Source organism: Poecilia latipinna, unplaced genomic scaffold (assembly GCF_001443285.1).
Source record: "Poecilia latipinna isolate Pla-1442-1.1 unplaced genomic scaffold, P_latipinna-1.0 Scaffold26, whole genome shotgun sequence".
Classification (NCBI taxonomy): Eukaryota; Metazoa; Chordata; class Actinopteri; order Cyprinodontiformes; family Poeciliidae; genus Poecilia; species Poecilia latipinna.
In genome coordinates, this window is record NW_015112642.1 from 720,535 (window position 1) to 731,443 (window position 10,909).

General features: G+C 37.1%; 1 long non-coding RNA gene across 1 annotated transcript in view; it reads left to right on the top strand.

Annotated features, from left to right (window-relative positions):
• The first annotated feature begins 2,930 nt into the window (after positions 1–2,930).
• The window catches only part of LOC106951317 (uncharacterized), a 25,425-nt gene continuing 17,446 nt past the window's right edge, over positions 2,931–10,909 (top strand). The window contains exon 1 of the long non-coding RNA XR_001425795.1: positions 2,931–2,941. This is a non-coding gene — a long non-coding RNA (uncharacterized LOC106951317). The remainder of the gene's footprint in view (positions 2,942–10,909) is intronic.

Here is a 10,909-nt window from a genome sequence, read left to right on the forward strand (position 1 = left end):
CTGAAAGGATTTGTTCTGAAACTGCTGGGTTTTCGGTTCGAACATCTCAATCGTTGTGTTTTGGCTGTTGGAGACAAAACACCAATTCAATTATATTTTTTAAAATACTGACAAAGTTCTGCGCATATTTACAATGAAAATGCAGTTATTGTTACCAGAATGTCACCAAAGTTCATGTAATTTGTTGCACTACACTCTTCAACCACTAGTCACTAAAACCCACTTAAAACAACATAAAGAATAAAATTAAGGAACCAATTTTTATGAGACACTTAAAAAAAACCTTTGAAATAACTTGATGTCACGCACAGTTTAATTAAAGAAAACATCACCCAGGAATGACACAAGTGGTCTCACACACATCACGAAAGAAATACAAATAGAAATCCAAAAGATGTTTACATTTCTCAACAGTTCACATGCACCAATTACGGACTGGTCTCCCACCTGGCATATCCACTTTCATTACAGTTAAAACTCAGTATTACATGAGCTGCAAACTGTGTTCAGAGGTTTAACACAAACATGACGTAGTAGGGACTGCTAAATGATTAAAACGTGCAAATCTGTTTGGGTTCAAGTATCATCTAGAGGAGAAAATTAAGATCTCAGCGACTGTGTCTGCTGCAGATATTTTTACCAATCAGTTAAGTTGCAATCTGATAGCGTGTGAGCGTGTTTACTCTGACGCTTTGGATTACAGCCGTGGCGAACGATAATAAGATAATGAGGTCTGTCTTTCAGGGACAGATATCAGCTCTGACCGACTGCAGCAGCTTTAAAATGCTCAGAGCTGAAGGAGGTTTTGGTTTGGATGTAACCTTTAGAAAATCCTTTAATCAGCATTGAATTAACACAATTAAATCCATTTAAATCTCTGATTAACACAGACCTTTGTTCATTCATTCATTTGTTCATTCATTTTAAATCTTGCTGGCCTTAGGAGAGTAAAAAAATCACCATGACCTCTGCAAATCTGCAAAGCTTTGTTGTGACCCAAAATATTAGCTTCCCAAACACCCATTAAGCTTGTTGGCTGTAAGAGCAAGTTGACCCATATTTATTGAAAGCTTACCGAGTTCATGCTTGATTACTGACAAAAAGAAAACTAACATATTTTATTATCATTTTAGATTTTAGTAGCTTTTTAACCACATTTCATTTTATTACATTTTTTGCTCAAAATCATTCCTAGATGACGAGATTTTAGTCTGCTCAGTTCTCCCTACTTTGACCTCCTTCCAGCTTGTGCTGTCATAGGGGGTCTTGTCACTTTAAATCCAGGTGGGCTGCTGCTGGCCACGCCCCCAAATTCAACATTTAAACTTCCATGTGAAAATGGCTGCAAACAGATGCATAATTATGCATCCGTTCAACTTTGAAAAGTGGTTTCTGGATGGTTAGTCAACAACTAACACTTCCAGCAGCCATTGTGCAGCGCACACAGCGGTAAAACCACCTGACCAAACGTCCTGGAGCTCAGCTTGGGTTGCTAGGTAACGGGCGGAGCTCTGAGGGGGTTGCTAGGTAACGGGGCTGATTTGTGAAGTTACATTCCAAAGTCCATTGAAACCACACATTTTCCAAACACCAAAAAAACATTAATTTATCATTAAATTAAAACTGGGTGCTTTTTTTTTTTAACCTGTACAAAAATGTGTAAAATGGGATTTGTTACATTGTTGCCTCTTGCCTCTGTCAATGCTTACGTTTTCTTTTTTAACTTCAAATGTGTGAAATACTTTCTGTTTGGTTTGCCAACACAAACCTGACCTACTTCTGTCTTTGGAGCAAATGACGATGATGTTTGTTGTCAAATCGGTGGTGCAGGTCAGAGAAAAGGCATGCAAAAATTTGTCTCCAGTAAAGTACGGTATATCTGTAGAGATCGGCTTCTCTTCAAAATGTCTTTAGGAGTCCAGCATGGTGTCTAAAATTAGATGGAGAGAAAATTAGGAATCCAGGTCAGTAAAGCAGACTGATGGCAGGTTCTCACATGTGGAGCCATAATAGAAAACAACATGCAGCCCAAACAGCTTCCCGATAATTAACTACAATCAGTATTATCAGCTAAAAGATCAGAGCAGACAATCAAAGCTCACAGATTTACGCAGTTTACTGGTGTTTTCTCACTCCCAGTCTCCATCCTCCTGTCATAGTTTGGTGTTGATGTTTTCCTATAAACTCGATTATGTTCAACATAGGAGATGGGAAAGCCGTGTTTTCAAGATGAATTCATGGAGACAAATCGTCTCTAAAACTGTTGTGAGCACCAGGTTTTGAAATCTTTTGAGTTATATGTCCGACTGAATGGGATCTATGGGAAGTGTGGGAAAAAAATCTGTATTTCAAGCATCAACAGAACAAACTATTGGCTTTATGATAATCTGACAAAAACAATGAAAACACAAACTTCAACATTCATTAAAAATGAACTTTTTTGCAGATAAACTGTGTAAATTGGGTTTTAAGGGTGCTATCGTTATTGTTTGTGTTCAACTGAACCTAAAACCATCTGAGTGCTGCCCTCTATGGGTTGAAAGGTGGCTACTGCAGCTGAATTTTCATCAATAAATCATAAAATAGCTTCTATATTTCAGAAAAGTAGTTAAATATAGCGACAAAGCGCTAAGTTAGCTGGCCACACCCCTTATCAACCCCCGCACGTGGCCACGCCCCTTAACGGCTCTTGGCTCCGCCCACTTTGGTGACATTTTTCAACTCTGACCAGCTGAAGAAATAAAATAAGGTGATTTTCATTGTTAGTTGTCCACTACACATTTCTGTTCTCCAGCATGTATTTTGCCTGTAGCAAACTACTGAAAGGACTCAGTTTTTCCTTAAAACATCTATATCTTGTCGCCACGCTTCCACAAAGACCAGATCAAACAAGATCTAAATCTACATCAATGGGGTTCTTGAGCTCAGGGGATTGACATCAGTTTATTTAGATTAGTAGTTCACTGAATTTTAGGATTTATCTGTAAGATAATTAAAGCTCTGTTTTTTCTTTAATTGTATTTGTGATGCGTGCTTCGAATGTGTGAACAGAGGAAAGTAACAGAAGCTGTAATCACTCAGTCAGTGTTTACATAACTGAGTGTCGCTTGATGACAGGATGAATTATGCACCACTGCTCAGTTTAACCTTCCTGGTTATGAGCTAAGAATGCCGCTGACTTTTCCACAGGTTCCACGTGAATAATAAAGGAATACAGGAAAATGGTGCAAAAGGACAAGAGGACAAAAGAATATATTTATGGTAATTCTAAGGAGTAAAATGTGAGTCTGTGGTCCAACCAGAGACTAGAGTCACTGCTAAAGCAAAACCGCATTGCACTGTTGGTTTACATCAGACTGAGCACTAATATTTTAAACAAAAACCACAAAAAAGGTTCAGTTTTATAATCTGAAGTGAGTGCATATCATTTTAAAAAGTATAAATAACTGACTATTTTAATTTGAAAAAAAAAAAAAAAAACTAGCTCAGAATCTGCCTCCAAGTATTAGACACAGGAAATGCATGAACCGTTTTTGGGGCCTGTAGATTACTGTAGATATTGTGTTTTTTATGTTACTGGAGTCCATGTATGTTATCATGAAGAGTCTGCAGGGGACTAAAAGTGAACCAGTTAGAAGAGGATATGTTGCATCTGTCCGAGTTTATTGCTTTAAATGTACAGTTCTTTACATTCTCATTCGTGAATGTTTTTATTCACAGAACCTGTCAAATTTGGCCTGTAAAAAGTTACGTTTTTACTTATTAACTTTTTGTCAGGCTCTGGTGAGAACAGGTAGGTGAAACATTAACACTCATTATTACACAGAGGAAATGTGAGATTGTTTGCTTGTCCCAGAATGTTCTGCTGTGACTCAGTAAATCCATCATCAAGTCAAATCTGGACAGTTGTTCTTCTAAAAATGTCAACATTACTGCATAACAATGCGTTCTGGAAGAGAAAGAATTGGGTTCAATATTTCAAATATATAATTTCAAAGACATTTCATGGAGTTTTCTGGGTTTGCATGTGATGTTTTTAGCATTTTTTGTGAAACAAGCGAAAATGAAATGGCAACATTTTGCCTTTAGCCTTCATTGCAGCTCGTGGGAATCAGTTCAAATGTCGTTTAACAAGAACTTTGTGTCAGACTTGGTGTCAAACCCACTTTACCCACATGTCTGAAAACAACCACTTCCTCAAAGGACTCATCTTGCTACTTCCATTAACGTAATGATTCCTCAAAACGTTTTTGCACACAGTTCCTGTAAATATTTTAACAATTACCTAATTTTGCTTCTGTAAACGAGTTCTCTCTGATTTTTTGGACTCGTCCATTTGGTAAAGAGTTTTACATTGAACTCCCTAGGTTAGAATAGGTAATAATTTTGTTCAAAACAGATTTAATGTGGACGTTATTTTCTTATAGGCTTCATGCTAACCTGGAAAAAAAATTGTCTGTTTTGCTAGCAAAATGGCAATAAATGTTTTTCAATTAAGTGGCAAAAACCAAAAACCTTTTTTATCTGGAGCTTTGTTTTGTTTTGTTTTGTGGCCCAAATAAAGCTGAAGACGCAGTGCAATAAGAAATACTGCCACCTGTAGGTGGGAGTTAGCATGACATAAATGAAATGTTTTTGACCATTTTTGAGGAAAATTTGCAGTAAACTTACAATTAAGCATTATAACAACAACACAAAAGTGTGGGGATCTGATGACTTTCCATGATCGTCTAATTTCAAAATTTTTCATAATACAGATAAAAACTGCTTTGATTGAATAGATACAATCAAATCAAATTTATCTGGCCCTCTGGAGTCCAAAGGGCCACATAAATAGCTCCGTCGGACCGGATTTGGCCCCTGNTATTTATTGAAAGCTTACCGAGTTCATGCTTGATTACTGACAAAAAGAAAACTAACATATTTTATTATCATTTTAGATTTTAGTAGCTTTTTAACCACATTTCATTTTATTACATTTTTTGCTCAAAATCATTCCTAGATGACGAGATTTTAGTCTGCTCAGTTCTCCCTACTTTGACCTCCTTCCAGCTTGTGCTGTCATAGGGGGTCTTGTCACTTTAAATCCAGGTGGGCTGCTGCTGGCCACGCCCCCAAATTCAACATTTAAACTTCCATGTGAAAATGGCTGCAAACAGATGCATAATTATGCATCCGTTCAACTTTGAAAAGTGGTTTCTGGATGGTTAGTCAACAACTAACACTTCCAGCAGCCATTGTGCAGCGCACACAGCGGTAAAACCACCTGACCAAACGTCCTGGAGCTCAGCTTGGGTTGCTAGGTAACGGGCGGAGCTCTGAGGGGGTTGCTAGGTAACGGGGCTGATTTGTGAAGTTACATTCCAAAGTCCATTGAAACCACACATTTTCCAAACACCAAAAAAACATTAATTTATCATTAAATTAAAACTGGGTGCTTTTTTTTTTTAACCTGTACAAAAATGTGTAAAATGGGATTTGTTACATTGTTGCCTCTTGCCTCTGTCAATGCTTACGTTTTCTTTTTTAACTTCAAATGTGTGAAATACTTTCTGTTTGGTTTGCCAACACAAACCTGACCTACTTCTGTCTTTGGAGCAAATGACGATGATGTTTGTTGTCAAATCGGTGGTGCAGGTCAGAGAAAAGGCATGCAAAAATTTGTCTCCAGTAAAGTACGGTATATCTGTAGAGATCGGCTTCTCTTCAAAATGTCTTTAGGAGTCCAGCATGGTGTCTAAAATTAGATGGAGAGAAAATTAGGAATCCAGGTCAGTAAAGCAGACTGATGGCAGGTTCTCACATGTGGAGCCATAATAGAAAACAACATGCAGCCCAAACAGCTTCCCGATAATTAACTACAATCAGTATTATCAGCTAAAAGATCAGAGCAGACAATCAAAGCTCACAGATTTACGCAGTTTACTGGTGTTTTCTCACTCCCAGTCTCCATCCTCCTGTCATAGTTTGGTGTTGATGTTTTCCTATAAACTCGATTATGTTCAACATAGGAGATGGGAAAGCCGTGTTTTCAAGATGAATTCATGGAGACAAATCGTCTCTAAAACTGTTGTGAGCACCAGGTTTTGAAATCTTTTGAGTTATATGTCCGACTGAATGGGATCTATGGGAAGTGTGGGAAAAAAATCTGTATTTCAAGCATCAACAGAACAAACTATTGGCTTTATGATAATCTGACAAAAACAATGAAAACACAAACTTCAACATTCATTAAAAATGAACTTTTTTGCAGATAAACTGTGTAAATTGGGTTTTAAGGGTGCTATCGTTATTGTTTGTGTTCAACTGAACCTAAAACCATCTGAGTGCTGCCCTCTATGGGTTGAAAGGTGGCTACTGCAGCTGAATTTTCATCAATAAATCATAAAATAGCTTCTATATTTCAGAAAAGTAGTTAAATATAGCGACAAAGCGCTAAGTTAGCTGGCCACACCCCTTATCAACCCCCGCACGTGGCCACGCCCCTTAACGGCTCTTGGCTCCGCCCACTTTGGTGACATTTTTCAACTCTGACCAGCTGAAGAAATAAAATAAGGTGATTTTCATTGTTAGTTGTCCACTACACATTTCTGTTCTCCAGCATGTATTTTGCCTGTAGCAAACTACTGAAAGGACTCAGTTTTTCCTTAAAACATCTATATCTTGTCGCCACGCTTCCACAAAGACCAGATCAAACAAGATCTAAATCTACATCAATGGGGTTCTTGAGCTCAGGGGATTGACATCAGTTTATTTAGATTAGTAGTTCACTGAATTTTAGGATTTATCTGTAAGATAATTAAAGCTCTGTTTTTTCTTTAATTGTATTTGTGATGCGTGCTTCGAATGTGTGAACAGAGGAAAGTAACAGAAGCTGTAATCACTCAGTCAGTGTTTACATAACTGAGTGTCGCTTGATGACAGGATGAATTATGCACCACTGCTCAGTTTAACCTTCCTGGTTATGAGCTAAGAATGCCGCTGACTTTTCCACAGGTTCCACGTGAATAATAAAGGAATACAGGAAAATGGTGCAAAAGGACAAGAGGACAAAAGAATATATTTATGGTAATTCTAAGGAGTAAAATGTGAGTCTGTGGTCCAACCAGAGACTAGAGTCACTGCTAAAGCAAAACCGCATTGCACTGTTGGTTTACATCAGACTGAGCACTAATATTTTAAACAAAAACCACAAAAAAGGTTCAGTTTTATAATCTGAAGTGAGTGCATATCATTTTAAAAAGTATAAATAACTGACTATTTTAATTTGAAAAAAAAAAAAAAAAACTAGCTCAGAATCTGCCTCCAAGTATTAGACACAGGAAATGCATGAACCGTTTTTGGGGCCTGTAGATTACTGTAGATATTGTGTTTTTTATGTTACTGGAGTCCATGTATGTTATCATGAAGAGTCTGCAGGGGACTAAAAGTGAACCAGTTAGAAGAGGATATGTTGCATCTGTCCGAGTTTATTGCTTTAAATGTACAGTTCTTTACATTCTCATTCGTGAATGTTTTTATTCACAGAACCTGTCAAATTTGGCCTGTAAAAAGTTACGTTTTTACTTATTAACTTTTTGTCAGGCTCTGGTGAGAACAGGTAGGTGAAACATTAACACTCATTATTACACAGAGGAAATGTGAGATTGTTTGCTTGTCCCAGAATGTTCTGCTGTGACTCAGTAAATCCATCATCAAGTCAAATCTGGACAGTTGTTCTTCTAAAAATGTCAACATTACTGCATAACAATGCGTTCTGGAAGAGAAAGAATTGGGTTCAATATTTCAAATATATAATTTCAAAGACATTTCATGGAGTTTTCTGGGTTTGCATGTGATGTTTTTAGCATTTTTTGTGAAACAAGCGAAAATGAAATGGCAACATTTTGCCTTTAGCCTTCATTGCAGCTCGTGGGAATCAGTTCAAATGTCGTTTAACAAGAACTTTGTGTCAGACTTGGTGTCAAACCCACTTTACCCACATGTCTGAAAACAACCACTTCCTCAAAGGACTCATCTTGCTACTTCCATTAACGTAATGATTCCTCAAAACGTTTTTGCACACAGTTCCTGTAAATATTTTAACAATTACCTAATTTTGCTTCTGTAAACGAGTTCTCTCTGATTTTTTGGACTCGTCCATTTGGTAAAGAGTTTTACATTGAACTCCCTAGGTTAGAATAGGTAATAATTTTGTTCAAAACAGATTTAATGTGGACGTTATTTTCTTATAGGCTTCATGCTAACCTGGAAAAAAAATTGTCTGTTTTGCTAGCAAAATGGCAATAAATGTTTTTCAATTAAGTGGCAAAAACCAAAAACCTTTTTTATCTGGAGCTTTGTTTTGTTTTGTTTTGTGGCCCAAATAAAGCTGAAGACGCAGTGCAATAAGAAATACTGCCACCTGTAGGTGGGAGTTAGCATGACATAAATGAAATGTTTTTGACCATTTTTGAGGAAAATTTGCAGTAAACTTACAATTAAGCATTATAACAACAACACAAAAGTGTGGGGATCTGATGACTTTCCATGATCGTCTAATTTCAAAATTTTTCATAATACAGATAAAAACTGCTTTGATTGAATAGATACAATCAAATCAAATTTATCTGGCCCTCTGGAGTCCAAAGGGCCACATAAATAGCTCCGTCGGACCGGATTTGGCCCCTGGCCCATGAGTTTGACACTCGTGATCTAATTGATTACTCAGTTAAGAGAAAATGTCACAGAAGCAGAGATGGGCAGAGCACCAAAAGATTGAGTTAGGGTAGCACAACTTCAACATATTTTACTCAAGTAAAAGTAAAAAGTGTTTGGTGAAAAGTCTACTCAAGTTCTGAGTAACTGGTCAAGTTATGGCTTAATATTTAAAAATCAGATGGACCAAAATATGACGTTAAGTAGAACTTTTGGTATTTTACAGATGAAAATGACAATAATTCATGTAAGTAACAAAAAATAACAAAATCAGGAAAAAGAAAATTTTTCCAAATAATTTTATTTTAATAAAAAACTTATGAAACTTTAACAAAAACTGCAGGTCTGTCTGTCTGGTGAAGTTTTGGTTAAAATGTTTTTCATTCAGTTGGTAGAAAATCCAGAAATTTTACTCAAGTAAGATTACACATACTTCATAATAAAATTACTAAAGTAAAAGTAAAAATGGCGTAGTAAAAATACTCCTAAAATTAAATTTTTTCAAAAAAGTTACTCCAGTAGATGAGTAACTGGTTACAACCCGCCGCTGCGCAGAAGAAAACCGGTTGTTCACCAACATTTCATTTTAAAAGCATTGAAGACGTGACACTCAAAGAAAGCAGCAGACGAAATGTGATCACCACATCCACCAGCCGGCAAAGGATTTTTGCTTGACATGTTGATAAATTTCGTCACATGTGGAGCGCAGCGCTCAGCACATGTGCATCCCTGCCACAGATCCAACCCCATTCTTTCTAACTTTCCTGTTAATCATCTTTACTTGAGTTTCATTCTCCTGTAAACAGTTTGTGCGCCATGAGCTCCAAACTGAGCGAATGTTACCTCTGGTTTTCCTGTCATATTGTGGCTGTTTCATCTGCTCATCACCCTTTGCACCGTCGCTCATTTCCTTACTGAGGTTATTAAAAGTTATCAAAGACTCGCTCTGTCGGTGTGAGGAAACTTCCTCTAAACGGCGCCAGACGTGCTGTAAAATGTTAAGGACTCGCATAAATGTTGATTGCTTTTCTCAAGCGAGACTCATTTAGCCTTTTAATGGGTTTTATTGTGTTGAATCTGTTCAGGTCTTATGTCTTTGTTTTTCTTCTTGTATTTTTTATGTGCTACACTTTGTTTCAATGAAAGGAAAGAAGGAATAAAAAGGGATTTTTCTGTCAATATGTAGCAGGGGTTGCTGGCTTCAGAAAGTTGGTGGGAAGATGAGGAAAAAAATGCAATTATTTTTGTGATTATTCTAATTATAATCACAATTTTTTTGTGATTATAATTAGAAAAAAATATAAAAATAGTTGCAACTTGAAATCTGTGACCCCACTGTGCGAGATGGATGTAATAATTATTGAATTTCGACTAAAAATCATTCTAAAAGTTGATGTTTCTTTATATATTTTGCAGCATTGAGTTGTCACAGTTAGAGGTTGATGTTTTTTGTGAACCGCAGAACTAAAAAACCATTAAGTCGTCCTAACAGTATTCAGCTTGGCCGTCGGTAAAAGCTCTGCTAACAGGTTGTAATGCGAGAGGCGTGACCTGCTGTCGCCCCAACAGGAAACCCAACTCCTGTGGGTAACGTTAACCAGCATACCACCGGGAGTGGACTGGACTGCGAACAGAACCAGACCATTCCTCTATTAATCTGATTAGATGAAGGAGCAGAAAGAAAGAAAGGAAGAAAGTGGTGGAGAAAAGTAATTAGCAAATAGAAAAACAGGAAGAAGTAAAGAAAAACATATCAAATATCTGGGAAGAGGGGAGAAAACTATAAGCTAATAAAAAAGGATCAATAAAACAGAGAAATGAGAACATGAATTAATACTAAAGCAGCTTCATTGGATTTGATGTTGCAGGTTTTATGAGGATAAATCAGTGTTGTAATACTCGAGATCGGTCTCGGTCTCGACTCGACCGCATTTGGTCTCGGTTTGTCTCGGACTCGTCCGCTGAAGACTCGGCATTTTATTTTAAGACCAGTCGAGACCGCAACTGTGAAAATATCACTAAACGTACAGCATACTGTCCAGTTTATTTTTATTTTAGGGATGGCATCAGACCACCACGGATCGTAGCACAGAGATAGATGCATAGCAGGACCACGAGTTTGTTCTGCTTTAGATATTATTAAGTATTTAATATCTAGGTGTCTTTATGGGAATATGGATCTTTCAGGTCAATTTGAGAAGTAATTTTGATC